This window comes from Odocoileus virginianus, chromosome 15, assembly GCF_023699985.2.
Source record: "Odocoileus virginianus isolate 20LAN1187 ecotype Illinois chromosome 15, Ovbor_1.2, whole genome shotgun sequence".
Classification (NCBI taxonomy): domain Eukaryota; kingdom Metazoa; phylum Chordata; class Mammalia; order Artiodactyla; family Cervidae; genus Odocoileus; species Odocoileus virginianus.
In genome coordinates, this window is record NC_069688.1 from 46,234,876 (window position 1) to 46,259,218 (window position 24,343).

The following is a 24,343-nucleotide window of genomic DNA, read 5'->3' on the forward strand; positions in this document are numbered from 1 at the left end:
GGAAAAGAAGTTTTTCATCTACATGTGCACATCTTGTTAAGCTCTATTCATATTTTCATATATTTAAAAATATTTATTAAACACTTTCATATTGCTGTGTATTGTGCTAAACCTCAAGGTAAGGGGTAAAACAATGAGACATTCAGCAGAAAGGAAATAAACATAAATAAATCATCAGTGTCATATAGGATGTGCAAAACACTGAAAGAGTATAATAGCATTTAATTTAGATTTGGGGGTCAGCAAAAACCTCTGAAGAAGTGATGTTTGAGAACTGAAATATGTGACCTATAAAGGACAGATAAAGATACAGGCAGATGGAAAGCGGAGGAAAGCATTCCAGGAAGAACAGGATGGTTCTGCACAAAACCCTGAAGGAACCAGCGTGCCTGAACCAAAGAGAACGAGGGAGAATGTGGTACTACCTGAGACTGGAGAGGCAGCACCAATCCGCTTAGAGAGGTCTTTCACACCATATTAAAGATCATGAATTCCATTCACTGAAGGATTTTAAGCAAGATGGTGACATGATCTGATTTACATTTTAAAAAGATGAATCTAAGTACTAAAGAAAGATTGGGTTGGAAGACACCATGAGTTAAAAGACAGCTGTAATAACTCACAACAGGTGATTATGACTTGAACATAGGTGATGGTATCAGACATGGTAAGGAAAGAGGAAACTGAGAGATGTTTCAGAGGTATAAATGAGAACGTTAAGTAAGACAAGCATCAAGGATAACTCTCAGGTTTCTGACATTAATAAATTAAAGGAAGTAAAGACCATTTATGAGAGGGAGAAGCACTTTTTTTAGTGAAGAGAGAGAAAAGAGTTACTTTATTTCATGGAATCTGTAAGACTCATACACTTTAAAATGATAAAATATGCATCTTAGGTATTATTCCAAACACCTATAAGTTATTCAGGAACTCGATTAGTTAAACTATAATAAAGCTTAAAAAGAAAATCTGAGCTGGAGACATAAATTGGGAATTATTAGATCATTTGATCTAGGAATAACTAGATCATTTAGGAAGAGAGGGTAAAATAAGATACGAAGAGGACCTAGAATGAATTCTAACAGAGTCTGATTTGAGATAAAGGAAAGAGAGAGAATGAGAAAGAGCATGCAGAGATAGAAAAAAAGAGGGAGGCAGAGATAGAGGTCTCCAGACCAAATAAAAACTGAGTTTCCTAAACAGGAGGAGAAAACAACAATAAAATGATTTCTACATGTCAGGTAAGATAAGGAACTGAAAATTACGAATTTGATTTGGCAACATTAATATCAGGAAGGATGTTAGCAAAAGCACTCTAGATAGAAGGATGAAATTGAAACCAAACTGAAGTAGCTGAAAAATCAAAGAAAGATGAAGTAGAAAAATTCTGTGTAGATGACTGGTTCAAAAAATCCTTAAAATAACATAATCAACATTGCCCAGGCACTTGTTAAAAATGCAAATTCTTGGGTACCACCTAGATTTAATCAGAAATTCTGTAGGTGTTTTAACAAGAAATTCTGTAGCCTTTAACAGTCCACCAGGTGATTCTGACCTCACTGTTGGAGAACAACAGGAGACAAGTCTTTTGAGAAGTTTATTTGTAAAGAATGATAAAGCTGTACTTTCTAACATGCCCAAAGTTCAACTGGTACAGAAAAAGAACCCATTCTTCAACCTGTAAACTAGAGAAGTGCTTCCCAATCCTTTTCACGGCACAAAAAGACAATCAAAGAGTTGACAGCTATCTATAACCCTGAGCATATCTGAATCTCAGAAAACCTATAACTCTTTCAAAATAATTATTATTCCACTATAAAGCACTGATAAATCTCTGAATTGGAATAAACATGGAAACCATAAATAAAAATTTTTGACTGGTTTATGTGAAGATGTGAGAATTCAGCTTGCAGTCTCACTTCTTTCCCTGTGCCTGCAAACTACTGAAATTGCAGAAATAGTTTTTCCAAAAAAATCACCCATGTAACCATTTGCAGCTAAACTGAAAATATGTGGCTAAAAAAAAACAAAATTGTCACAAATGGTAACCCATCAGTAAACATTTCTTACATGAGTAAATATTAGTGTTACTTTAAGAATTAAATAAGGTTATCAGTGCAAAACATATAGAAAATAATCCTCAGGACTGTTAGTATTTAGAAAATAATACTTATCACTTAATATTCTTATTTTATTTAGCTTCAAAGGGCAGAACTAAGATAATAAAATGTCCTTCCTTTAGTAGCAGTACAAAAATTTATTGTTTAACTTTCTAGCTCTAGAACAAGACATGGAAGCCAAGAGGACCAAGTGGAAATTTTAGAATGTTTTGAAAAATGACTGAAATGCAAAAAGCAAACGGATGGATTCAACAGCAGAATGGAAAGCACAGAGGAACAACAATGAACTTGAAAATAGAACAGAAATTACACAATCTGAAAAACAGAGAGAAAATAGAGTAAAAAATAAACAGAGCCTCAGGGACTTCAGGGTTTATAATCACATAATTAAAATACCGAAAGATTCATGCCATTATAGTTCCAGGGGAGAAGAAAGATGGAGTTGGAAAGTATTTGAAGAAATTAGGAATGAAAATTTCCCAAATTTTCAAAACATGTAAACCTACTAATTCAAGAAACTCCATAAGACCCCAAACAAGAAATATGCAAAGAAATTTGTGCAGAGATACATCATAAACAAACTAGAAACTAAAAACAAACTGTTTTTTGTTTTTGTTTTTGTTTTTTTTTGAACCCAGAAAGAAAGAAACACCACCTTATCTAAAGGGAAAAACAATTCCGAAGACAGTGATAAATTTTCCATCTGAAAGCTTGAAGGCCAGAAAGAAATGACACAGTGTTTTGTAATTGTTGAAATAAAAGAATTGTCAACTCTGAATACAAAACACGGTGAAAATATCTTTCAGAAATGAATGAGAAATAAAGACATCCTCAGACAAAAGAAAATGAAGAGAATGCGTCACCAGCAAACTTACCCTAAAAGAATGGCTAAAACATTTTGGAAAATGTGGAAACTAAAGCAAAACAAAAAGAAGAAACCTGACAATATCAAGAAGGAATAAAGAACACGGTAAGTAAAACTATGGGTAAATACGATAGGCTACCCTCCTCTTTAGTTTTCCAAATTATGTTGATGTTTGAAATAAGAAGTATACATCATCTGATATGCCTTTCAACATACATAGAAGAAGTAGGTATGATAATTACATTATAAGAAGGGAAAGGTAAAAGAAATTAAAGTATGTAAGGTTTCCACCTTTCTCTCTGACTAGTAAAATGTCAACACCAGCATATGTAAGTTACACATATGTAATATACAGATTCTTTACCAGCTGAGCCACCAAGGAAGCCCCATAGTACCTACAGCAACAACTAAATAAAATTATTTGCAAAGAAATACTGAAAAACACTACAGATGAATTAAAATGCAATTTTTTAAAAAAATTCGAATAACCTATAGATAGCAAGAAAAAGAAAACAAAAATAAAAAGCAAAAGGAAGAAGCAAAAGAAAAAAGCAAACAAGAAATATGCAGACCAATCCCCTCATGAATATAGACACATAAATCCTTAACAGAATATTAGCAAATGTAATTCAGCAATATATAAAAATATTTATACACTCTGACCAAATGGGACTTATTTCTAGCATGCAAGGCTGGTTGAATATTAAAAATCAGTGTAAGCTGTCATATAAGTTTAAAAAAAAAATCCTATTAATTGATGAAGGAAAAAAAAATCACAGTAAGAAAAACAGAAAACAAGAAATGAGGAGAACTTGCTCAAATAAATAAAGGATATCAACCAAAAACTTACAGCTAAGATCATATTGTACTTAAAGGCAAAAGGCAAAGTGCTTTATATGAAGAGAAATTTCACGAAAAAGAATATCTCTATTTGTAATAGTGAAAAAGTAGAAACAAGCAAAATGTCCTTTAATAGGCAAATGGCCATGTCAATGTATGGCGGGACCACTACAATATTGTGAAGTAATTAGCCTCCAAATAAAATAAATAAATTAATATTTTTTAAAAATTGTTGTATAATCATCCCACGGAATTTTACTCCGTAATAAAAAGGAAAAAACTATTGATGCATACAACACAAATGCACCTCAAGAGCAATATGCTGAGTGAAAAACAATCACATACCACATGATTCCATTTATAGAATACAAATAACAGAACTGGAGAATGAACTAGTGGTCAGCACAGGGCAGGGCTAGGAGGGGGAGGGAGGAAGGTGCTACTATGAAGGGGCAGCATAAGGAAGATCTTTATAACGGCAGTGCTTCCATGAATCCATGTATGTGATAAGATGTCACAAACCTATACAAACACATTGTTCCAGTGTCAGTTTCCTGCTTTTGATATTCTATGCATGATATCATTATACAAAATGTAACCTTTGGGGAATACTAGGTAAAGGGCACATGGGATCTCTATGCACTACCTTTGCAACTTTCTGCATATCTATAATTATTTCAAAATTAAAAGTTAAAAATATTGTGTTTGGCACCCCACTCCAGTACTCTTGCCTGGAAAATCCCATGGACAGAGGAGCCTGGTAGGCTGCAGTCCATGGGGTCACCAAGAGTCGGGTACGACTGAGCGAGTTCACTTTCACTTTCACTTTTCACCTTCATGCATTGGAGAAAGAAATGGCAACCCACTCCAGTGTTCTTGTCTGGAGAATCCCAGGGACAGAGGAGCCTAGTTGGCTGCCGTCTATGGGGTCGCACAGAGTCAGACACGACTGAAGCGACTTGGCAGCAGCAGCAGGGTACAGAAAGGGGCTTCCCAGGTGGCACAAATGGTAAAGAACCTGCCTGCCAATGCAGGAGACGCAAGAGATGCAGGTTCCATCCCTGGTTCAGGAAGATCCTCTGGAGGAGGGCATGGCAACCCACTCCAGTATTCTTGCCTGGAAAATCCCCGTGGACAGAGGCGCCTGGTGGGCTACAGTCCATAGGATCACAGAGTCAGACAAGACTGAAGGGACTTAGTACAGTGTATAGAAATAGTTTTTAACAGTTGATCTTGTGTCCTGTACCTTTTCTGAACTCGCTCATTAGATCTGATTATTAGTTGATTCCTTAGATTTTTTTAGATATAAGATCATATGCTATGCAGATAGATACTTTTAGTTATTTTTTCTAATCTAAACATTTATTATTGCCTAAATTGCCCTGAATAAAACCTCTGTACAGCATTGAATAAAAATGTCAAGAGTGTTAAAAAAAAAAAAAAATATTGTGTTGCTGCCTTCGTAAGTTTGATAATTCCATCACCTGCAGAATTTAAAGAAAAGCTGGAGTACCACACGTCAGCACGGTGTAGAAGAGGAATCAGTGCTTTAGAAAGTTACATTAAAAGAGCACTAGGGCTTTCCTGGTGGTACCGTGGATAAGAATTCACCTGCCAATGCAGGGAACATGGGTTCGATCCAGGAAGATTACACATGCCTCAGAGCAACAAAGCCCAGGTGCCGCAACCACTGGGCCTGCACTTCAGAGCCCACGAGCCGCAGCTACTGAAGTCCTGGCGCCCCAGAGTCAGTCCTCCGCAACGAGAGAAGCCTCAGCAATGTGCAGCCTGCACACAACAACCAGAGCAGCCCCAGGGGTCTCAACTAGAGAAAGCCCATGTGCGGCAACTAAGACCAGTTAATAAAAAAATAAATAAAAATTTAAAAAGAGAACTCATATTCAATCATTCTATTAGTTTGAATTAAACATATTTATATATAAAACCTGGTGAAAACTAGTCAAAAGATTACCATTGCATGCAAAGATTTTCCTCCTTCAAATATCTCTACTGAAAAATATAAACTAACCCAACAGTACATGTTTGTGTTGTGTGTGTGTTTGATGCACAGAGGAAAAACAGTTCAGATATCCTATTTGTAATCTTTTTCCTACAGTTATTAAATGAATACAAGAGCTTATAAACTATTTTATGTCACAGTTTTTCATTTGCTTAAGTTAATAAATGTTTTCAATTAAATCACATACTATACAAAGGTAGTCTTCAACATCTTCATTTTAACTTAATATGTTTATAAAATCACAGCATGTTGTAACAGAAAGAGTTTTATAGCTGGAGCCACAAAACCTACATTAAACTATTGGCTCCACTCCTTATTAATTTTATGACTTGGGCAAGTCAAATAATACATTAGGCCTCATTTACTCATTTGTATAAAAAGAGATTAATTGTGACATCTTACAGATTGTTGAGAGGCTTAAATAAGATAATGACTGTGAAAATGCTTGGCAAATTATAGAGTCATCCCAGTGCTGATGCTATCATAACCATCTTCATTATTATAAAAGTAAAATAACTATAACTTTCATTCTAAATAGAAAGGGAAATTTATCTATGGCCCTTTTATTTTTCCTCTCATTTTTCTTCTTGTTATTTTACTTTCTTCCTCAGCTTGTCAGGCTATCTGTGTTGGCATTTTCCAACATGAAACACTGCTTCTGTAAATGTTAATAGGCTTGAGTGATATACAGGTTCTTTAGTCAAATAAGCTTAGAAAACTCTGGATCAAATGTAATTAAATAGATGTCTTAAATGCAGAATTTTTCTTACAGTAATGACAACATGCTTCTTTACAAAGATTATGTTAACATACATCCACAGACTTGACTGGAACACTAACTTTTCTCACAGGACAAGTGTTATAAGAACTATATTTTGATCTATAATGCCGAAACCATCCTGGAGGGTCATTCTTCCCAAGATAGCCATTAAAACTGATAAGACTCAAGTCTTTCAAGCAAAATTGTCAGTATTAAGGGAGACTAATAGCCCAAGTTATTACAAGGCTATATATATTACAAGGTGGTATGTTTTCAGCCTGCTTATTTAACTCTTATGCAGAATATATCACACAAAATTTTGCCAGGCTGGATGAAGCACAAGCTGGAATCAAGGTTGCCAGGAGAAATATCAATAACCTCAGATATGCAGATGACATCACCCTTATGGTAAAAAGTGAAGAACTAAAGAGTCTCTTGATGAAGGTGAAGGGGAGAGTGAAAACGCTGGCTTAAAACTCAACATTCAAAAAACGAAGATCATGGCATCTGGTCCCATCACTTCATGGCAAATAGATGGGAAACAATGGAAACAAGGAGGGACTTTACTTTCTTGGGCTCCAAAATTGCTGCAGATGGTAACTGTAGCCACAAAATTCAAAGACGCTTGCTCCTTGGAAGAAAAGCTTTGACAAACCTAGACAGCGTATTAAAAGTAAGAGACATTACTTTGCCAACAAAGGTCCGTCTAGTCAAAGCTATGTTTTCGAGTAGTCACGTATGGGTTTGAGAGTTGGACCATATAGGCCGATGTTGAAGAATGGATGCTTTTGAACTGTGGTGCTGGAGAAGACTCTTGGGAGTTACTTGGACTGCAAGATCAAGCCAGTCAATCCTAAAGGAAATCAATCCTGCACATTCGTAGAAGGACTGATACTGAAGCTGAAGCTTGAAAACTTCGGCCACCTGATGTGAAGAACCAACTCATTAGAAAAGACCCTGATGGTGGACAAGATTGAAGGCAGGAGGAGAAGGGGACGACAGAGGATGAAATGGTTGGATGGCATCACCGACTCAATGGACATGAGTTTGAGCAAGCTCTGGGAGATGGTGAAGGACAGGGAAGCCTGGTGTGCCAGCCCATGGGGTCACAAAGAGTCAGACAATGACTGAGCAACTAAACAACAATAGCCCAAGTTAAAAAAAAAAGTTATACACAGGATATTATTGAAGGCAATGGTTTTCATGCTCCATGGATTACCTCAGAGACAACTATTGGGTGAGTGTGGAGAACTGAGTCTAAGGTGGTGCACATAACCCCCACCTCATGTCTTTGTAGAGGATCTGTGACTTGCTCCTAATCAAGGTGGTGGAATGGCTAAGTGGTGGGATGTCACTCATGATATCAGTAAAATATCTGCCTTAAGAGTCAACTTGCTCTAAGACTCCCCTTGCCTGTTCAGTGAAATAAGCAGTCATGCCTGACAAGCCCAAATGGCAAGGAAGAGCAGGCAATCTTTAGCAACCATGGGCACCATCTGGGAACTGCAAGTGGCATCCAGTCACAAAGAAATGAATTTTGCCAACAAATCTCATTGAATCTGAAGTTAGATTCTCCCCTCATCAAGCCTCTAGGAACACAGCCCAGCCAGCAACCTGATTGGAGCTTGAGACCCTAAAAAAAATACTTAGTGAAGCCATGCTGAGACCCCTGAACAACAGAAATTATAAAGTGGTAAATATGAGCTTGAAAGCCACTAAGTTTGTGATAGGGTAAATTTTAAATTAGAATAATTTTAACTTGCATCTTATTAATGTAAATCTCATTTAATGTGTTAAAAGAGAAGGAAAGGACAGCAATATAGCTACCAAAAGAAAGCATTATGACCTGACCCAGGGATCGAACCCAGGTTTCATCCACATTGCAGGTGGATTCTTTACCAGCTGAGCCACCAGGAAAGCCCATCATACATACATTGATGATCTCCAAATATATGTACCCCAAATCTAACTCCAGATTAGAATATATACTGGGTTATTCACCATCTCCATTAGGTACCTAAAAGGAAAATCAAACAATATGTATGAAACTGGATAGCTGATCCTCCCTGCCATCCCCCCAAATCTGTCTGCTGTAATTTCCTTATGTTAACTAATGGCAACTCTTTCCTTCAACTTGCTTAGGCAAAAATCTTCGAAGTAATCATAACTTACTCCTTTCTTACTGTCACACCCACCTCTAAACTACCAGAAAACTCTTGTGGCTATACTTCCAAAATACATCCAGAATCTGACTACCTCTCTTCACTTCCACTACTACCACATTGGTCTGAACAGCCATCACCTCTCATTAGCAATTGGATTAACCACCTAACTGGTCTCCTTAAATTCATTTTTGCTCTTCTCAACTCTGTTTCCAATACAGCATCAAGAGTAATCCTCAAAAGGTAGACCAGATCAAGTCATTTGGCTTCTCAGCTCAGTAAGAATGAAAGCCAAGGTTCTTGAAATGATATATAAAGCCCTACATGATCTGGCCTCTTACTACTCTTTGACCTCCGGCACATGTAGAAGTGCCTAGAACATAAAAATTAATTGAATAAATCAGTCAATGAACTGAAATATCAGGTCTTCATTTTCACACTTCTTTATGCTGTAGAGTCTCTTTCCTAATAGAACTGCCAAATACAAAGTGACTGAGAGCATAATCAGGTCAAAACAAACTCAGAGATCCCAGATGCTCACCTATGCGCAAGTGCCCTCTGACCCTCTTCAGCAGTTCCAGAAACACTACCACAAAAACCTGGTTCTCTATTTGGCAGTTTTTAAAACACTGAGTCTATTTTCTTTATTTTTAGGAGGAAATAAAAGACCAAAAAATCAAATAACCTTTCTGTGATTACAATGGGATCACTGGCAAAGCCTGGAAAAGAAATGGGTACATGTATTTTCAACTCACTGTTCCAATATACCACATTGCTTCTCTATTAAAAAAAAAAAAAAGATAACTAATAAATCCATCAATCACACTAGCTCTTCAAAGTCTTATGAATTTCTTAAGGGAAGGAAATAGCTTTTTTCATCTTTGCCCCCCTCCAGTGTCAAGTAATGTCTAGCAAATAGTAAGTACTCCATAAAAACTGCTTTTACTGACATAATGGGTGAAGTCTGATGTGTAGAATGACTACCTGTCTCCATCCAATACCTTCTTTGTTCTGCTGGAAAATTCTATTCAACTTTCAAAACTCAATGCACATAGCAACTCCTTTGTAAATTCCTTCCTAATAAGTCAAGTTAAAATTACCTCTTCCTTCTCTAAATTATGTCAATATCTCATATTTAATTATTTCACATATATCATACCATATTCCTCATTTGCTTACATGCTTATCTCTTGAGCAGAGGTCATACTGTATCATCCTACACATAGCACAGCAACAGCCACACAACAGGCATGAAATACATTTTTTTCGTATTGAAGTGTATTTCATATGAAGAGTCCTTTGGACAGCAAGGAGATAAAACTAGTCAAACTTAAGGGAAATGAACCCTGAATATTCATTGGAAGGATTGACACTGAAGCTGAAGCGCCAATATTTTGGCCACATGACGCAAAGAGACAACTCACTGGAAACAACCCTGATGCTAGGAAAGATTGAGGGCAAAAGGAGAAGGGGGCAACACAGGATGAAACAGTTGGATGGCATCACTGACTCAATGGACATGAGTTTAAGCAAATCTAGGAGATAGTGAAGAACAGGAAGCTTGGATGCAGCAGTTCATGGGGTCGCAAAGAGTTGGACACGACTTCAGCGAATGAACAACAACAAAAACAACAATTTACTAAGCAATTAGTTTTTGTTTAATACTTCATTAAAATAAATCTGTCAAAGTGAATGTCAACCTTCTCAGTCATGACACAGAAATTAACAATGGTCAGAACATGCTACCTATGTTTGAATATATTTGCCTGGCCTGCAATTCAAAATCAATGTTGTCTTATTTAAGGATGGGACACATTTTCACTACTAATGAATATATTCCAATAAAGCAATTTGGTAATATCAACATGACAAATACATTCATTTCAGTTTTTAATAAATAAGCAGAAAAGGAAAAATTTGTATTAAGCATACCTAAAAAGCATTATTATTTTATACATTTGCAAATATTTGAATCAGATTTTAATCCATTATTATTATTAAATTTCTACATTAAAAATTTTTTACAAACTATTGCCCCCTAAACTTTTAATTTACCCTTATTTCTTTCTAGTTCTACATGCACATGTCATTTTAACATAGCAGACATAACTTTCAATTCAGCTTCTGTTTACAGAAATCTACATTATTGCCTGGATAGTTTTCTTTGTTACCACATAACAAATTATCCAAATTTCCATAATTATCCAAATTTCAAATAGATTTCAGTGATAAGGTAATTAAATCTAAAAACCTGCTTTCCAGGGTGAAAACAAGACTTATTTTGTAACATCTGTCTATTCCATGGTGCAAATACTTTCACTTAAGCCAATTTTGACCTACCAATACTACGTCATTGAATGTGGGAAGAGATGCAAACAATTGGTTCTCACAAGTTGGTACCAAGCAACTCCAACACTTTATTTCTGGACAGCTGGGTTTTTCCCCCCAGTTTTGCACTATTATAATCCTTACAATAAATAGTTTTGGCAGGCAAAATTGGCCCTCTATCCAACAATCACTTTCTGTCCCCTTAGAACTGTGAACTTTTAAGCCAATCTTGATAATTTCAACACTACTGGCAATGATTAATTGGGAACTGGCGTGAATAACAATTATGGCCAAAAAACGTATGAAGTATACATAGGAGACTTCTAGAAAAGCTTCCCTCAGTTTCCAAAGGTTATTTGAGTACAGGATGCTTAAAATTGTTACATTCCTGTCACAAAAACAAGGGGACAATACTCAGAACAAAATCTTACTGGATGTTTTTGTATATCATCCATATGAACCCCTCAGAACTGCACTCATTGCTCAAACTGCCCCAAGTGCTGCATACTCAGTGCTCATGGCAGAGTCCTTTATGCAAGGAGTTATGTTCCCTCCCCAGGGGGCAGCCATACGGAGCCCTCCTGGCTCCTGCCTCAACTAGGTCATCCCTACAGATCTACACCAGCTTCAAACTCCAGTGGGTTTGGAGGAGGTTTATCTGCTCAGAGTTTAATTTCTCTTCCATTATCTTCCTGCCCTTATTTCCTCACAGGTATTGTTACTAATTTATCAAGTTCTAACAGTGGTACTGGCTGCCTGTGCAGGAAACATGGGTTCGATCTGTGTGTTGGGAAGATCCCTTGAAGCAGGAAATGGTAACTATTGCAGTACTCTTGCCTGGGAAATCCCACGGACAGAGGAACCTGGTGGCTGCAGTCCATGGGGTCGCAACGAGTGGGACATGACTTAGCAACCAAAGAACAACAACTGTGGTGACTACAGCAGTCCCCAGATGGACAGATCTGGCATTTGGAAGAACTAAGATTCCTTGGCCTGTGGGATTAAGAACTGTCATTATAGGCCAACTGGAAGTCTCTGAAAATACCCTCCCTAATTGGTAAAGATTAAATAAAAAATAAGGATGCAAGATGATTCACCCTTATTTTTTTAACACATTAAGTTCCTATTTTATTTCATTTTGTATTTTATTGAAGTATAATTGACTTGCAATACTGTATGAATTTTAGGTGTACAACTTAGGGATTCAATATTTTTATACATTACAAAATGATCAACACAGTAAATCTAGTTACCATCTGTTGCCATACAAAAAATTATTACAGCATTTTTGACTTTATTCCACATAGCACTCTATGAAGAAGAAAATTATGCAGCTGAATCCTGCTTGAATTTGATTCACAAAATCATGATAAAGGGGGGAACTTCTGGCTTAGTGGCTTTAAGTGTCAACTAGCTCTCCTCACAAAAATTCAAGTAGAAGCAAGGATGAAATTGTCAAAAACAACAATTGCATGGCTATGGAAATCAAACGCTCATTAAAAACTGAAAAAAATGGTAGAGTTTCAGATAATAACAGAAGCCCATAACCTTCTCGCCCGGGGTTGCCTCCACAGCCCCTTGTGATATAGTACATTTGCCCAGGTGATACAGTAGTAAAGAATCTGCTGTCTAAGCCGGAGACCCAAGAAAGTGTTATGACCTCTGGATCAGGAAGATCCATTGGAGGAGGAAATGGCAACCCACTTCCGTATTTTTGCCTGGAGAATCCCATGGACAGAGGAGTCTGGCAGGCTACAGTCCACGGGGTCACAGAGTCAGACCCAAATGAGCACGCATACACACAAAGGATCAATAGTTTTAGCAGTGTAAGGCTGGCTGGGAAAACCAGCAGCTTTGCACCTTGTTTGGGGTGGGGTAAAAAGTCGTGGCTCTGTTTGCTAAAAGTAAACCCAATAGGAAGCAACCAGCAGCTTTCCTAGGTTAAGACTGCAGTCATATATAAGGTGAATGGCAGACAGGGAGACCCTGGAAATAAGACACCCACAGAAAAAAGCTTGACAAAATCCACACATATCACACTGAGGACGAAATTATCCCATGTTCTGGGTAGATCTGGAGAGATTCTAGTAGAAAGTAACATCCAAAAAAGTGACTTGAAAACTGGCTGAACTCTATGTCCCCATACTATACACAGATTGATCAGCAGAGAGTGAAAGCCTTAAATGCTGACTATATTGAGCAAAATTTCTATTCAAATCTCTAGCTGACAATTAAAGTATGCAGACACAGGACTGACCTAAAAGAAGGTAAGACTCTTTATCACCAGAAAAACATGCAATGACATATACAAAGCACTGAAAGAGGGGAAGAGATTTTGTCAACCAGGAATTCTATATGCAAAGAAATTATTCTGCAAAAATAAAGGTGAAATTTAAAAAATTTCTCAGATAAAAACAAAAGAAAAATAGTCATAGCCTTTTATGCCACAGGATCCAAGTACCTAGCTTAGTGGTTGGAACTGGTTCCTTAAATTTGCTGAATCAAAGAAATAAAAAGATAACAATATATTGTCATAGACAGAAGCACATTACAAAAAGAAATCTTCACGACCCAGATAATCATGATGATGTGATCACTCACCTAGAGCCAGATATCCTGGAATGTGAAGTCAAGTGGGCCTTAGGAAGCACCACTATGAAAAAAGATGGTGGAGGTAATGGAATTCCAGTTGAGCTATTTCAAATCCTGAAAGATTATGCTGTGAAAGTGCTGCACTCAATATGTCAGCAAATTTGGAAAATTCAGCAGTGGCCACAGGACTGGAAAAGGTCAGTTTTCATTCTAATCCCAAAGAAAGGCAATGCCAACGAACGCTCAAACTACCCCACAATTGCACTCATCTCACACGCTAGTAAAGTTATGCTCAAAATTCTCCAAGCCAGGCTTCAGAAATACATGAACCATGAACTTCCAGATGTTCAAGCTGGTTTTAAAAAAGGTAGAGACCAGAGATCAAATTGCCAACATCTGCTAGATCATTAAAAAAGCAAGAGGGTTCCAGAAAAACATCTATTTCTGCTTTACTGACTATGCCAAAGCCTTTGACTGTGTGGATCACAATAAACTGGGGGAAATTTTGAAAGAGATGGGCATACCAGACCACCTGACCTGCCTCTTGAGAAACTTGTATGCAGGTCAGGAAGCAACAGTTAGAACTGGACATGGAACAACAGACTGGCTCCAAATAGGAAAAGGAGTATGTCAAGGCTGTATATTGTCACCCTGTTTATTTAACTTATATGCAGAGTACACCATGAGAAATGCTGGGCTGGAGGAAGCACAAGCTGGAATCAAGATTGCCAGGAGAAATATCAATAACCTCAGATATGCAGATGACACCACCCTTATGGCAGAAAGTGAAGAAGAACTCAAGAGCCTATTGATGAAAGTGAAAGAAGAGAGTGAAAAAGTTGGCTTAAAGCTCAACATTCAGAAAACTAAGATCATGGCATCCGGTCACATCACTTCATGGCAAATAGATGGGGAAACAGCAGAAACAGTGTCAGACTTTATTTTTGGGGGCTCCAACATCACTGCAGATGGTGATTGCAGCCATGAAATTAAAAGACGCTTACTCCTTGGAAGGAAAGTTATGACCAACCTAGACAGCATAATTAAAAAGCAGAGACATTACTTTGCCAACAAAGGTCCATCTAGTCAGAGCTATGGTTTTTCCAGTAGTCGTATATGGATGTGAGAGTTGGACTGTAAATAAAGAAAGCTGAGTGCCGAAGCATTGATGCTTTTGGACTGCGGTTTGGGGAAGACTCTTGAGAGTCCCTTGAACTGCAGGAAGATCCAACCAATCCATCCTAAAGGAGATCATTGGATGATCATTGGGTGTTCATTGGAAGGACTGATGCTGAAGCTGAAACTCCAATACTTGGTCACCTGATGCAAAGAACTGACTCATTGGAAAAGACCCTGATGCTGGGCAAGATTGAGGGCAGGAGGAGAAGTGGATGACAGAGGATGAGATGATTGGATGGCATCACCAACTCAATGGACATGAATTTGAGTACACTCCGGGAGTTGGTGATGGACAGGGAGGCCTGGCGTGCTGCGGTACACGGAATCACAAAGAGTCAGACACAACTGAGTGACTGAAGTGAACTGAATTGAACTGAATAACATTACTTCTTTGAGAAAAGACATAAAGTTTACAATTAGAAACACTTATTTCCTGTTTCCTTAGTAAACTTTAGAGAGTCAGGCCCCTTTCATTATCGCAAAGAATAGGATACAAGGCACAAATTTCAAGTCAAAACCTAGATATCCTTAACAAAAAAGCAAAGCAAAATGGTCCCATGGGAAATAACTTTTTTCTTTAAAAAATTCTCAACATATATAGAATAGGATATGCTGAAATAAAGTGGCTTTTACAATCATCTGTAAGAAAATCGACTGAACTGCTGACTCGACACTATGTGCACATTCACATGTGCACACACATATTTCTGAATATGTTTATTTTGTAAAATACAATAATATCTAAAATGCATTTGGTTTGAAGAGACAAATATATTCCATTCATATTCATTTATTCTAAACCTAGAGTTTTAGCAGCCTTTTATTCTCTTTCTGTTTTCTTTTTTTGGTGTTTTTCATCTTACATATCATAACATACACATCATCTTAATATCACAACTTGTTCTTATCATCTTGATCATTCATTAAAGTTCACAATTTTCATAGATTTTACTATTTAATTCAACAACCTATTCAATGAATTAATTAAGATAAATATATATTTCAAGATTTGAACAAAAGTTAAGTATCAGGAACATCTTAGATTCCTATGTAATCTTTTCCTTATATTTCATTAGATCCTCTGCTGAAAGAAAACAGTCTTGTACTCTAGGATTCCATGCTTATTGTATCAGGCTCACTTTATTTGCTCCTGAAAGAGATCTTAATCACACTAAGCTTTACAAAAGGAGACAGAGAGTCAGTACAAGGAAGAATGGGGTTAAGAATGGCAATAATTTGAGCTATAAAACACAACTCCCCATATCCCAAATAATTTCTCAAGAAGCCCTTCTTATAGATAAATCCTACAAAGGAAAACAGACAGCTTCAAGCACACACTAACAAAAACAAAAGCCAATCCAATGTACAATTTTCTTAGATGAGTCAGTTAGCATAAATGCAGTCATTTGGAGCACAAGTTCTTACTCCTGTTCCACAAAGCTGAAATTCTAGGGTGATAAAACAACGCTTTCATAGTTCATGTTTCATACTCTAATACTCTAAATTATTGCTATTTAATATATTTTGGTTTAATGATATAAAGAATGAATGAATGAATCTCCTGTATATTTCTTAAAATATTGAAATAGATGCAACTTTTCTGCTATTTCAACACTTTGTAAGTCAAGTAAAATTGGTTTGTACAGCATTTGTAACACCATTAGGGTATTTGCTCTGATATCCTCTTACCAATTAAGAGCAATGTTTTTTTCAAAAAATTTTGTATTTTTCTATCCATTGAACGAATTTCATCATTAAAATTTTAAAGCTATACTAAATAGATATATCTAGGCACTATCTACTATATTCTAGTTCAATTTAACAGAGACTTCATTATAAATTAAAGGTTACCCTTTCCTATTTACCAAACTAATTTCAACAACTAGTCAATAATTTAATTTTCTTTTAGTTTTTCATTCAACTAGCTAAACACCTTCTCAAATACCCCACAAACTGAAATCTGAAGAAAATTTTCCCTTAACATATATATACTTGATATATTCCTTGGATACTAAGTTTTCCATTAAAAATAATCCTTTTTCTTTAGGCAAATGCTTAATATACTGTTTTCTCCATAATTAACAAGAAAATATTTTTGCAACTAGAAGGAATTACTATCTTAAACATTTTACATGTTGCAATTTATCAAGAAACAAAAAACTATCTTTTATCCCAGTTGTAAATCTACCTTCTGGCTATTCACTTCACAAATTAACTTTGAGTCAGTTTAGCTTCTTAAACTGCCTATATTCAAGTTACGTAATTTCATCTGAAATCACCTTCATAATATGTATTTGCAACTAGATTTATCAGCTCATAAAAAAAGTATACTTTTAGAAAAGACAATGAAACAATTGTATAATGCTGCACAGTATAACAGAATAATTATATATGTATATCTTTGATGTGATTGAGTTTTTTAATTCCATAGTGAAGCTCTAAGACTCATGATACAATTGGAAAAATAACTTAGCATAAAATTATTTTACCAATAGATTGAGTGAATATAAGACAAAGTAATAAATCTAAAAAATTTTACTTGTGAAAGTGTTAGTAATAAATAGCTAATTGAAGATCTTACAATCTCCCCATTACTAGAATTTATTAAAAAGAAAAATTTAGTTCACATAGTTAACAATTCCCTTCATGTTTAATTAGTCTCAAATACCATAAGTCAAGATTTTCCTTAAATTTCTAATGTATACTGCCTATCATTTCAATAATCTCTTTTCTTTATAAAGACATAGGGTAAATTAATTACTTAAAAAGTCTAAGAAACTTAAGATGATACAGAGGGATAAACTTCACTATGGGTACTGACATCTAAACTCAGATATAAATATATAAAGTTGGTATCTTTGGGGGTTTGCCTTTATTATTTTAAAATACATGTTTCTATCTGGAGGTTTGCAGTCTGTCTTCTCTTCCTCCTATTCTGGTCTGTTCTGTAAATTACCCCACCTTCATATCTACATACACTCTCTCCCAAAAATAAATAAAAGGAAGCAGTTGTATCACCTTAAAGATTCTAACAACATTAAATATTTCATAATTTATAGCTCAGAAGACTGCCATATGCATTTTTCTTGCATTTACTACCCCAATCTCTCATGAATTTAACAGAAACAAGAGATCTACAACAGTCAAATAAAATCAGTCAGATCAGGGCCTGGAAGACAGGGAAAACTAAAACTCTCCACATTGATCTTAAAAAAAGATCAAACTGTACATCTTCTGTGCAACTGGACAAATGCTTGACAACATGTAATTAAAAAAAAAAAAAAATCAAATCCCATACCCAACGAGTGGCTGACCACATAAACTGGAGAACGATAATACAAAAGAAGTTCTCCTACTGTTGTGAAGGTCTGGAAACCCACTTCAGGCTTCCCACACGGGGACCTGACAAAGGGACTGGGAATCTCCAGGGAATCTGACCTTGAAGCCCAGTGGGATTTGATTACAACACTTCCACAGGATTGGGGGAAACAGAGACTCCAGACTTGGAGGGCACAAACAAAACCTTGTGTGCACCAAGTCTTAGAGAAAAGGAGCAGGGACTCCACAGGAAACTGCACCAAAACTCCCTGCTAGTGTTGGAGGGTCGCCTGTGGTGGCGTGGGCCAGCAGGGGCTCACTGCAGGGATGAGAGGGCTGGCAGCAGCTGTCTAGAAAGGTCCCCTTTGGTGTAAACCTCCTTGGAGATCACTATTAACCTGACCATAGAGCCCAGGGCTGGCTTGCCTCAGGACATAAAACTACCAAGGAGGGAGCAGACCTCCACCCAGCAGCAGGTAATTGGATTAAAGCTTTACTGAGCAAGGCCCTGCCCACCAGAGTAGAATTCAGTTTTCCTCACCACCAGTCCCTCCCATTAGGGAGCTTATACAAGCCTCTTAGCCTCCTTCATCAGGGGGCAGACAGAAGAAGCAAAACGAACCACAATCCCACAGCAACTAAAATGAAGCCACATTACAGAAAGTTAAGGGGATGAAAGCAGAAAGTTACAACCCAAATGAAGGGACAAGATAAAATCCCAGAAAAACAACTAAATGAAGTGGAGATAGGCAACCTTCCAAGACATTACTTTAGCGACAAAGGTCTGTATAGTCAAAGCTATGGTTTTTCCATTAGTTATGTATGGATGTTAGAGTTGGACCATAAAGAAAGCTGAACACAAAGAAGTGATGCTTTTGAACTGTGGTGTTGGAGAAGACTCTTGAGAGTCTCTTGGACAGCAAGGAGACCAAAACAATCAATCCCAAAAGAAATCAATCCTGAATATTCATTGGAAGGACTGATGCTGAAGCTGAAACTCCAATACTTTGGCCACCTGATGCGAAGAACTGACTCATTAGAAAAAATCCTGATGCTGGGAAAGACTGAAAGCAGAAGGAGAAGGCAACAAGAGGATGAGATGGTTGGATGGCATGACCAACTCAAAGGACGTGAGTTTGAGCAAGCTCCAGGAGTTGGTGATGGACAGGAAAGCCTGGCGTGCTATAGTCCTTGGTGTTGCAAAGAGTCAGACACAACTGAGTGACTAAACTGAACCGAGTCAAACTTCCAGAAAAAGAATTCAGAATAATGATAGTGAACGTGATTCAGGATCTCAGAAAAACAATGGAGGCAAAGATTGAGAAGATACAAGAAATGTTTTCCAAAGATCTACAAGAACTAAAGAAGAAACAGAGATGAATGCTACACTAGAAGGAATCCATAGGAGAATAACCAAGGGAGAAGCACAGATAAATTCCCTGGGAGACAGAATGGTGAAAATCACTGCCTCAGAACAGAATATAGAAAAAAGAATGAAAAGAAATGAAGACAGCCTAAGAGACCTCTGGGACAGCAATAAACGCATGAATGTTTGCATTATAGGGGTCCCAGAAGGGAGAAGAGAGAAAGGACCTGAGAAAACATTTGAAGAGATAGCTGAAAACTTCAGTAAAATGGGAAAGGAAATAATCAACCAAGTCCAGGAAGCAGAGTCCCAGGCAGGATAAACCCAAGGAGGAATATACCAAGACACATAGTAATCAAACTGATAAAAATTAAAGACAGAGATAAAATATTAAAAGCAACAAGGGAAAAATGACAAATAACATACAAGGGAACTCTCATCAGGCTATCAGCTGATTTCTCAACAGAAACTCTATAAGCCAGAAGGGAATAGCATGACATATTTAAAGTGATGAAAGAGAAAAACCTATAACCAAGAATACTCGACCCAGGAAGACTCTCCTTCAGATTTGATGGTGAAATCAAAAGCTTTCCAGACAAGCAAAAGTTAAAAGAAATCAGCACCACCAAACCGGCTTTACAATAAATGCTAAAGGAACTTCTCTAGGCAGAAAAGAAGAGAAGGAAAAGCTCTACCTACAGAAAATAAACCCAAAACAGTTAAGAAAACAGTAATAGGATCACACATATTGATAATAACCTTAAATGCAAATAGATTAGATGCACCAATCAAAAGACATAGACTGGCTGAGGAAATGAAAATGTGTGCATCTATGCACCTCCACTTACAACAGCACTCTGCTTGACCCCTCAAATTGTATGTAACTATTTTGTTTTGTTAGGCTAATCATGTTTCCATTATGGCTTGCAATTGTAGTTATATTTTTTGTCTGGATATTGATTATGAAAACTGATACACATCTTTTACTATTAGATGTTTTAATGTTACATTATAATATTAAGATTAAAATATATCAAATAAGAAAGATGTATTATATCTACAATACATTGATTAGCCACTGAACACTATTCTTAGACCTTTTCCCAGGTAGGTCTGGTAGAGGAGATGGGAGAGGCAGGAAATACTATGATCAAGTGAGTCACAAAATCCTAATAAAAGCAGCAGCTTTAAAACATTCTTGGCCATGATCCACAGTAAAAATATATATTTTACACTGTGAATCTAAAGAACACGTGCAAACTAAAATAATATTTTACAGATCAATTACCTTTACTCTGTGCAATTCACTTTGATATGTTCTACTCTGTCCTATTCTGGTCTCCCCCTTTTTTTTTAATACCAGTCATGACTCTCTCAATGGATTCTGAAAGTAAGGAGGGGAGGAGAATAACAGGAAGGCCTAGGGATGGAGGGTATCCCACAAATATCCCACAAGGAATAATTGCCAATGTCTGGAGATACTTTGGGTTGTCACATTTGGGTATGGGACTGCTACTAGCCTCACTGGCACTTTTTACAAAAATAATAAAAAAAGCTAAGGATGAAACATCAAGATACAACACAATTTAATCTTTCCTATATTATTCCAGTTTCTCAACAGCTACAACTTCTCTTCATATTGGAGGTAATATCAAATGGAAAAGAGTTATTTTATTTAGATTTATTCCTCCAAAGCTGAATTAAATTATGACTGCCCACTGGAAGAACATATTGGCAGAAATCATACTCTGAAACAAATTATTAGGTAGATGAGAAAGACTATCTAAAAGTGTTTTACTAGTTCAAGTTAGGAGAGAATAGTGATATGAATTAGTATAGTTTCTTCTCATGCTTAAGCAGTATTACATAGGATTTTGATTTAACTACTACATAACTTTTTATTTATGTGAGATATTTATAAGTGTATACTTCAAAATCCTGAAACAAAGCATAAGCCCTTAGAAGAATATTACATATAAAAAGCTTTCAAGAACTGGACTGGTGCATTTGTTTTGCTTTTTCCATCTTTATGTGGTAAAAGTACAGGCACTGAGTTAGCAAAAAATATAAGTAAATAACAGAATCGAAACCAAATTACTATAGATAACAAAACTATATTTTTCTTAGGTATTGTGATACATTCAGGCGAATATGGAATGTGACCAAACTAATGGTAATTAAATATACCTAAGGAAGTAATATATTTTCTGGGAAATAAATTTTCTATATGATCTATGATAAAATTAAGATCTACAACTTCTCTTTATAGACTTTCATATTTTAATAAACAATTTTCCTATCGCTTATCACTTAAATGCAACTTCTATGAAATAAGGCTCTAACTTGATTTTTTTCACTGTATATTCACTTTCCCCAAGCGATAACTTATATCTTCCCCTTCAGTTTGTAATGCTTTCTGCACCTCTCATTTGTTTTAATATGCCAATTCTGGCATAATGATTATTTTGAGCTGAAGGTAATTGAGAAGAAGCAGATAAAAGGAAAGCTCCCTGTCCTCCCCACATTTGCCTAAAAGCAGGACATAAATTTGTAAAGCTGTTCCCCTATGCCCTCTATACCAGAAAGGACAATATTTAATTATTCTGTATCAGCCCAGAGATGGCTCCAGAAGAATATGCATAACAAAGTTTACTAGCTAGCCCTTATCTTCCACTGGATTCCACCTCCAAATTTACCTTCCCACAACTGGCAGCTCTAGAAACTCAAGAAGTCTTTTGCCTTTCTCTGTCATCTCTCTAAAAACTGTATTATTCTTTGTTAAGATGCTATATGAACCTAAATTCTAAACGCTTCTTTGAGTTTCTTATAGCTGAGTGTGCATATGTATGCAAAATGCACATGATGATTAATAAACTTGCTTTTCTCTTATTAATTTTTTATCAGCCTAATTTACACAAGAAACTAAGACACACAGAAGGAAACATAAACAGCTGTTTTTTTCTCCTCTACAACTTTCAGATTAACTTTAGAAATAGGATACTCCAAGCAACCAACTGGGTTATGACTAGAATGTTACTACCCTCAACAACTGTTTGGAAAGAACATGCATCTTTATAGTATTTAGACTTCCCAGTAAGGAACATAAAATGAATCTCTACTCATATCTTCCTTTATGGTGCTCAGTGAAGTTGAATAGGTTTCTTCATGTAGGCCTCCCACATTTCTTATTAGTTATTTTAAAATCACATTTTCTGTTTTTAGATCAGATTGGAAACCATCTTTCATTTATATTTCTAAATAACTATTTTAAGTAATTATGTTAAGCAATTTAAGCAATTATTTTACCATCTAAATGGCTCGGATGGTAAAGAATCTGCCTGCAAAGCAGGAGACCTGGGTTCGATTCCTGGGTCAGGAAGATAACCTGCAGAAGGGAATGGCAACCCACTTCTGTAGTCTTGCCTGGAAAATTCCATGGACAAAGTAACCTGGAGGGCTACAAGTCCATGGAAACACAAAGAGTCGGACATGACTAACTAACACTTTCTTTCACTTTCTTTAAAATAAAGTTCAAAAAGATTAAAAAGTCGAAGTTTAAAAAAATGAAATAGTAAAAACACGAGGAGTATACAGTTAAATGTTCAACTGATTCGGCGATGAATAAGGAATCTCTAGGGATAAAGGATTGAAAAAAATCATGAAATATGCAAAGAGTGAGCTATACTAAACTCAGTATTTCCAAATCATAAAAGAAAATTACTAGCTCAACATCAAAATGGGAAATAAATTTGGAATAGATGACAGCTAAATGAGTAAAATTCTAACCATTTAAAAATATCTCATGAATCAATAAGAGCAAAACCAATTAACACCCAATAGGATCTCGGGCAGAAGAAATAAAAGGAAAGAACAGACAATTCATAGAACAATATAGCAAACACCAATAAACACACAAAACAGTCATCTTCACAATCAAAGTAAGATGACAAAAAGTTAGTATTTTTTGTGGTCTATTCAAATAGCAAAAATTTGGTGCATCAGGACTGAAAACTCAAGCACGTCTGACAGGAGAACAGACTGTTATAATCTTTCTGGAGAGCATGCTGGCAATCTGAATTAAAAGCTTAAAAGATTCAAAGCACAAATAGGTATTTGTGAAATACTCAGAAAACAGGCAAAAAATAATGTATAAAGACAGCAATTATAATATCATTCACACTAGCAATTGGAAGCAACTGCAATGACCCCAAGTAGATAAATAGTTTGTGGTACATCCTTATGATAGAACACTAATGCAGTCATTTAAAACATTTCTGAAGAACATCTGAAGGCTTAGAACAAAGTTAATGATATGATATCAATTGAAAAAATCAGAACACAAAATTATATAGTATGATACCAATTTTGTAAATATGCAAAATATATATGAACTGGAAAAGGGAATACAACAAAATGTTAGCAATAGCTATATTTGGCAGAAAGGACTAAGGATAGCTTGTATTTAATTCTTTATACTGAGCAATTTTTCAGATGTTTTCTGTAATAAACATACTATTCCTTTCAAAAGGAAACACAAAAGATGTTATTTTTACAACTATAGCTAACAGGCATTTTTAAATTTGCCATCAAGTGATGCAAGAACATTTTCAGAAACAAAAACTAATTTTAAAAAATCAATAGACTTTTCTTGTATGAAAATTAATTACCAAAGATATTCACTTTTTATAAAATGAAAATTCACTTCAAATTTTCTTCACATAATGAGCATCATTAAAGAACTTAAAAACAAAGATTGTAATACCTACTAAACGTCTACTCAGAAATACAGCCTA

The 24,343-nt window shown here is 36.1% G+C and overlaps 1 protein-coding gene across 49 annotated transcripts in view; it reads right to left on the minus strand.

Moving 5' to 3' along the window:
- RIMS2 (regulating synaptic membrane exocytosis 2) overlaps positions 1 to 24,343 on the minus strand; it is a 586,561-nt gene that overhangs the window by 291,998 nt on the left and 270,220 nt on the right. The window lies entirely within an intron of this gene.